This window comes from Engystomops pustulosus, chromosome 9 (genome assembly GCF_040894005.1).
Source record: "Engystomops pustulosus chromosome 9, aEngPut4.maternal, whole genome shotgun sequence".
Classification (NCBI taxonomy): Eukaryota; Metazoa; Chordata; class Amphibia; order Anura; family Leptodactylidae; genus Engystomops; species Engystomops pustulosus.
The window spans coordinates 97,038,639-97,046,498 of record NC_092419.1 but is presented as its reverse complement, the minus strand read 5'-3'; the positions used below and the strand labels follow the sequence as shown (position 1 = coordinate 97,046,498).

General features: G+C 41.7%; 1 protein-coding gene across 2 annotated transcripts in view; it reads left to right on the top strand.

Moving 5' to 3' along the window:
• IQSEC2 (IQ motif and Sec7 domain ArfGEF 2) overlaps positions 1-7,860 on the top strand; it is a 152,922-nt gene that overhangs the window by 1,818 nt on the left and 143,244 nt on the right. For both annotated transcript variants that reach the window (XM_072124262.1, XM_072124269.1), the window contains exon 2: positions 4,288-4,335. The gene's annotated coding sequence lies outside the window, so the exon portion shown is untranslated. The remainder of the gene's footprint in view (positions 1-4,287; positions 4,336-7,860) is intronic.

Sequence of the window (7,860 nt, the reverse complement as noted above, 5' to 3'; positions counted from 1 at the left end):
TTCCGCGCGTATCTCCCGACAAGTAAGCAGATGTGCCGAACATCTGTAATCTATTCTGCACTGTGTTCTGCACTGTGTTTTTATCTTAAATGATCCTGTGTTCACTGTGTTCACTGTGTTCACTGTTTTTATTCTATTCTTCACTGTTCTTCACATCTGCTAAATTGTCGGGAGATAATATACGCGCGGAACAGTGAAGAATAGATCGCAGATGTTTGCAAATTATCAGAAGACATTATTTTTCAATTAAATAACACATTTTAATCCCAAACCATGGTCCCTTTGAAAAATGCTCGAGTCTCCCATTGAATCGCGCGTCAAAAATGCGCCAAAAACGCAAAAAAAACGCAAATTACTCCAAGGAAAAATGGAACAAAAACGCAGCCAAAACGTCAGTTTTTCACGCATTGCACCCTGACGTGAAACGCAACGCTAGTGTGCAAGAGGCCTTAGTCACTCATGTTAACGCATGGGTTTTGTAAATGCAATGTTGGCAACAATGTAATTAGTGCAAATCTCCCCTTTCAGCTGTTTGAAAACAAGGGTTTTAGGGCACATGGTGCGTTTCGTTGTACGTTGCTTTTTTGACGCATTCCACTGGCTTCAGCCTTGATTACATGATAAGGTTACATTGCGTTTCCACTGCATCTGCTAAAACCCAATGTAACCTCAGCATGTGATCAAGGCTGAAGCCAGTGGAATGCGTCAATAACGCAACACACAACGTGACGCAACGTATCATGTGAATGCGCCCTTAGGCAAACAAAACGCATGAAAGCAGCCATAATCTATGGATTTTACTATCTCTGATATGAAGAACTAATAAGGTTTCTGCAAAAAAAAAAAAAAGGGGGGGGGGGTCTACGAAATTTATAAAAAAAATATTTTACTCTTGAAACTCAAATGTTATTGAAAACACATGCATTGACGCCACGTGTGAGCGCACCCCCAGGCGTAATCCTAGCGCTCAAAGACAAGTCACACCATACGCCACAAATATGTTTATCCTGCTAATATATATATATATTATATTTATTGATGTTCTATCCTAAAAGGGGTTTTCTATGTATTATAGAAGACTTTGTCCGAGTAGGCCACACTCATTGGCCATAGTGGGTCTATTGACCACCGAAAGCTTCTGGAGTGATAACCGGAGGTACCAAAGCAATGCCGGAACCAGGACCCCCATGGGGGGGCATATAAGGGATTAACTCGGGTTAACCTTCAAATCGTCTTTGTTGGTGGCACTTCGATCACTGGTGATTGGTGCTATCATTGGGTACATAAACTGAACTTTTGTTTGAGGTTTGACAGAACTTGGCGGACCTGAACTGGACCTCTCATCACCAATGATGAATGCTGTGCTCTCTTCACTTCAGAATAAGAACAGCACCCAAGGGTGTTTATTGGCTTTGGATGACATAGCAGCTCAGTCCTATTCTCTTGAAACAGACCATGTGACATAAAGACGGTACCTCACAGTCCTGGGGAAATTTGGATGGAGCAGCTGATTTATAATTGATTTATACTAATGATAAGTTACCAAAAATCGCTTTATTGCTCATGTTTAATTCAAACCACGTTTAAAGGGGTATCCTCATCTATGAATTCTGCTGCCATATATAAACATTTGTTTAATTGGATCTTATTAAAAGAATGTTCATGTGTGAATTTTTATTTTCTATAAATATAGCCATGTTGTCCCTTAGAAACGAGACGGCTGTCCTTGGATATGACCCCCCCCTGCACTCTGGCAGCAATGGGCTGACATGCACAATTGAGCCCTACATAACCACCTGGTTTCATTACCTCAGGACGGCTGTGGGACATGCAGTAACTTCCAGACATTTCACATGCAAAAACAATTTGTTTGTGAAATCCATCTAGCAGCGGTGGTTGTAGCCAAGTACAGCTGTCCTCCGTTTCTAAGGAACCATATGGCTACATTTATGGGAAATTATCTTCACACAGGTACATTTTTACATTTTTAATAACATCTATTGTTATTGATAAAGAAATGTGTGCATATAGCAGATTAAATTAACCCCTTCATGACTGCCATACAGCAATATACATCCTATTTGTACATGCTCCGTGCAGAAAAGACACTTATTAATGTCATGTCAGTGTCCAAACTGCTATATCTCCTGAGCCATAGCACCCAGAGACAATTCTGGTGTCATATTAAACACCAGGATATGATTTAAGGATTGTTTATGCTTCATAGAACCGGAGATATCCACCCTTACTGCTGTACTAAAGAAATTTAGACTTTCATGTAGAGCTTTCCATTTCCGATTGTAACTTTACGAGTGGATATCTCCGGTTCTGTTAAACATCCATCAATCCACAATCCTTATATCAAATGAAAGGGACTGTTCAATATGACACCAGAATTGTGGTTCTGGGTGATATAGGTGTGTGAAGTATGCTCCGGCTTGTCAGTTGAAGGCAAAATATAGAAGGAGCTACTGGAAAGACTTTCACTCTGCAGAAGTACATGCACCCTCTGCATCTGTAGCTGAACTTCGGAAAGGGTGATTGGATGATGGTGTACATATTTATAACATATTTAGATAAAAGTTACTACAGGCGGTCCCCTACTCAAGAACACCCGACTTACAGGCGACCCCCTACTCAAGAACACCCGACTTACAGGCGACCCCCTACTCAAGAACACCCGACTTACAGGCGGCCCCCTACTCAAGAACACCCGACTTACAGGCGACCCCCTAGTTACAAAGGGACCCCTGGATGTTGGTAATTTACTGTACTTAGGCCCTAGCCTACAATAGTCAGCTATAACAGTTATCACAGGAGTCTGTAATGAAGCTTTATTGTTAATACTGGTTTTTATGACAACCCAAAATTTTAAAAATCCAATAGTCGTAGAGACAAAAACATTTTTGACAAGGATAGCAATTATAAAGTATACAGTTCCGACTTACATACAAATTCAACTTAAGAACAAACCTACAGAACCTACCTTGTATGTAACCCGGGGACTGCCTGTACTTCAATCGGAAAAATTACAAAAAAAAAAGCTTATTTTTCTCACATTTGTTGTAAATTATTGGCAAATTTTATAAAGAAAAGAATATTAAATCAATAAAACTATCCTATCAAGTTGAAGTCTCACATGTCATGAAAATAGCAAAGTAAAAATTGTTATGACATGTAAAGCTTTTCCAGGGATCTCGTCATTTAAAAAAAGCGCATAGCAGAACTGCAAAAAATTGACTGGCACTTATGGGGTCAAATGTGAATGTCCAGATTAAATCTACTATGATAATCCGTCATGATAAAGCAGGGACACTTATTCATAGATTCGGGCATGGTGAATGTAGTAATCCTCTAATATTTGTTTTCTATGGCCTCCTGTCTTCTAAAATTAACATTTAAAATGTATGCTAATGATTCAGTAGGGCTCTGTGGGAAGTAACCAGAAGTAACCTGTGGAAGGGGAGACAGTGTAACAGCCTGTGAAGCTCCAGCATGGAGGGGCACACCCTAGGTAACACCCCTAGGAGCCCTTCTGGCTTATTAGCATAATTGTAAACGTTTATTTTAGAAGGGAGGAGGCCTTGAATAACAAATATGAGAGGATTACCACAGTCACGGTGCCTGGATCTATGAGTAAGTGACCTGGTTAATCTTGCTTGGTTTTGATGGCAGATTTCCTTTATGGCGCGTTCACACATTGCACTTTTGTTGCGTTTTCATTGTCTTTGAAACGCATTACAACAGCCGAGGAGAGGCGATTTGTCTAATTCCATTACTATCACTATCACTATTACTAATTTCATTACATTATGCGTTAACATAAGGTTAACATATATGTTAACATAATGTTAACATGTGTTAACATCACATTTACAATGCGTCTTGTAAATGCAAATGTTAACAGTAATGTAATTAGGCAAATCACCTCTCCTCAGCTGTTGTAATGTGTTTTAAAATGCAATGAAAATGCAACCAAAGCGCAACGTGTGACGTGTCCTCATGGAGATTCGGGGATCTGAATAAGCTACTGAGCATGTGTGACCATCACAATGAAAAGAACACCAGGGGGCGCACCAACAAGTATGTAACAGCAGCATCTAGCAATATGTAGCAATTTTAACCTCTCTTTTGCTGTAATGTTTGCCTAGCACTAAGTCTGCAGTATTATATGAGCACTATATGAGTGAATATGGGATTAGGAGATGTTGTCTCATACCATTTTACGTTATCAGGTATCATGCTTCTTCACATGAAATCAGACGACTCTCTCATTTTTTATTCTAGATCTCGTTGTTCCACAATTCCAAATGCTAGTGGACATTTCACTGAACCGTAAGTAATTATGCCGCTCGTGTTCCCTGTCATTACATTGAGCATCGCTCTGCTATTTCTTTGCACCTCTGATGCTGCTGTCTGGAAAAATTGACATTTATTTTGTCAGATTTGCTGATCACATGTGTCTTTTTCTGATGAGAGAACACAAAAAAATCAATGTCGCACGGGGAGACGTAGCATTAACCCTATAGTGGCATGATCTGGTGCTGGATTACATTAACCTGGTTCTTAAAGGAGCTCTCCAAGAACTATTGATCACTGGTCACTACAGGGATGCAGAGCCAACTGGTCTTTATTCCTTAAAATCCCCATAAAAGGGAGCAAGAGTATTTTGGTCAATGGGACTGCCAGAAATATCTACTGAATGTTGTCTAAGGAAGGACAACCGGAAAAATGGGGAGGTCATGTGTGCCCAACAGGCTGACATAACTCAGCCGCACTGGATAAACTCAGCTGAAGAGGGTAAGTCTGCGTTTTGGCCTGTTTTTAATCAGTCCTTTAAAAAACGTATGCGTTTTTTAAAAAACGCATGCATTTTTTTGAAAACCCATCCGTATTTGACCAGATTTCCCAATTATCTTAATTAAAATCGATCAAAATGCGTTTTCAAAAAACGACCAAAATGGGTTCAAAACGCCACGTGTGACCGCAACCTAAGGATGTGGTTTTTACGATCTGAAAACTAAAAACGGCCCAAAAATGCACTAAAAACGCCATGTGTGACATCACCGTAAGGCTACACGCACACTGCCGTGGCCCGCCGCACCGTAGCACGGCGGGCACACAGCAGCGCGCGGGGAGAGGAGGAGGAAGTGAGCACAGCTCACCCCCCGCCCCTCTCCATAGGAACATATGTCCTTTTTGCCCGAGAGAGAGGTTGGGATGGCGCTGCGTATAAATTCCACGCGGAGGTCCAATGTGTTAAAGGAATCCGCTTTATTAGTGCAACATAAAATGCGACGCGTTTCAGCCCCGGACTGGGGCTTTCAATGCCTGATGAAAGCCCCAGTCCGGGGCTGAAACGCGTCGCATTTTATGTTGCACTAATAAAGCGGATTCCTTTAACACATTGGACCTCCGCGTGGAATTTATACGCAGCGCCATCCCAACCTCTCTCTCAGGCAAAAAGGATATTTACACATCGTTCATGGGTCCTGGTCCATCATTGAACGTGGATATTTGAGGTCGGCAGCTACGTCCATCTATATCACTACACGCTCATTTCATCTAAACCAAGGTAAGAGTCCCTCCTTATACTTCCATCATTGTTCCAAACATACTTACACGATTGTTGCGCCTCTTCTTCTTTTTCCGTTGCACTTCTGCCCTATATTCCTCTCTTGGGCATCGGGGCTCTGTTCCCCATCACCTTGATCCCAGGTCAAACTATCCATAGGAACATATGGGCCACGGCGCCGTAATACGGGAAAAGATAGGACATGTCCTATCTTTTCCCAGGCTATGAAGCGGTATGGTGCCGCTCCCGTACGATGCCGTCAGCCCATAGAAGTGTATGGGGGACGTATATCGGCCGTATATACGTCCCCCATACATGTGTGTGAATAAAAAACCTCAGTGTCAGGTGGTAATACTGTCCCAAGCTCTGTGGTATGATTTTGATTTTGCTCTATGATCCTGTGTGATTATTTTGGCGTGTCTTCATCCTGCCTGTACCGTGCCTGTGTATGACTCAGGGGGGTAACTACAGTGGTAACAGTGATAGCAGCTGCTATGGGGCCTACGGTGTCAGGGGGCGCCGTCATCTGACCTGACACAAAAGAATGGTAGAAGTGCACCATTATATACATTGTAGAGCAAAATATGTATATATGTACATATAACATATATGTGATGTATATATGCTGTATATATGTGTGTATCTGTGATTTGTATATGCTGTACGTGTTTATGGTATATGTTGTGTATATATTGTATGTGTGTATATGGGTATATATGCTGTATGTGTGTGTATATGTGAAGTGTATATGTTCTATATGTGTGCAAATGTGTGTGAGTATATAAATGTGTGTGTATAAATGAATGTGATATGCAAATTTATAAGGGGCCCCATTCAGAAGTCTGCTATGGGGTCCTGCCTCTCCTAGTTACATCCATGCCCTGGACCGTCTTTGACTATTCTCTGCCGGACCCCTGCAACCATGGACCCCTCGGTGTCGGCTGCCACCAGTACAAGAACTATTCATAGCGACATTGTGATCCTGTTGAAGCAATGTCCAGACCATGTTACAGGGTGAATGAAAGGGTCCCCTGGATAAAGCCCTGCGTATTAACCTCAAGTGGACTAACTACTATAGTGGGTCTTCAGAATAGATGGTAGAGAATAATAAGTCATTTATATAATAAAATGTACGCATCTCTTTAAGTCAGAAAGTAATCGGGTCTGGTTCTGTGGAGGAGCAGAACGTCTGCAGGTTATTATAGTGCTGGGTGGATGCATTAGCAATATACCTACAATTCTATAGCGCATTGTTCTCTGCGTCGGTGTTGGCATTATGTGCCTATGGGTGGCAGCGGCTGAGTGGTAGTTTTTTTCCGGAACAGCATGGATGCCTTGATTTTTTTTTTTCCCTTTCATTTACATGGAATAAATTAATAGAAGGACTGAGAGAACTTAGTTATTGTTACTAGAAGTTTTTCAAGTATGATTTATTGAGAATGATTTGGTAGGGTGCGCTTCCCCACTTGCATGTCACCAAACACACGTGGCATTATTTTAACACATTAACATTGCGTTGACATTAGCAGAAAGGACACTGTGTACAATCTGCTCACCTCCTCCTGCTTTATAACATGCTGCCTGCAGATAGGACACTATGTACAATCTGCTCTTTCTGCTCTATAACATGCTACCTGCAGATAGGACACTATGTACAATCTGCTATTCCTGCTCTATAACATGCTGCCTGCAGATAGGACACTATGTACAATCTGCTCTTCCTGCTCTATAACATGCTGCCTGCAGATAGGACACTATGTACAATCTGTTCAGCTCCTCCTGCTCTATAACATGCTGCCTGCAGATGGGACACTATGTACAATCTGCTCAGCTCCTCCTAAACTATAACATGCTGCCTGCAGATAGGACACCATGCACAATCAGCTCAACTACTCCTGCTCTATAATGCACTGGCTGCAGATAGGAGGCAATTTACAATTTTCTCAGTTCCTCCTTCTCTGTAACATTCTGCCTGCAGAAAGTACAATCTGCTGCTCTATAACATTCTATCTGGAGATAGGAGGCTATTTACAATCTGTACAACTCCACAGCCCTACCTGCCGATAAGACTATGTACATATCTTCTGAGCCTCTCTGGCTACCAAACATGCTGTCTGGAGATAGGACACTATGTACAATCTGCTCAGCTCCTCTTGCTCTATAACAGTGATGGCAAACCTTTTAGACACCAAGTTCCCAAACTACAACCAATTCCCACATATTTTTTGCAAAGTGCCAAAGCGACAATTTAAGCATGTATTACTCCCTGCTCTGTCACAGGTTTA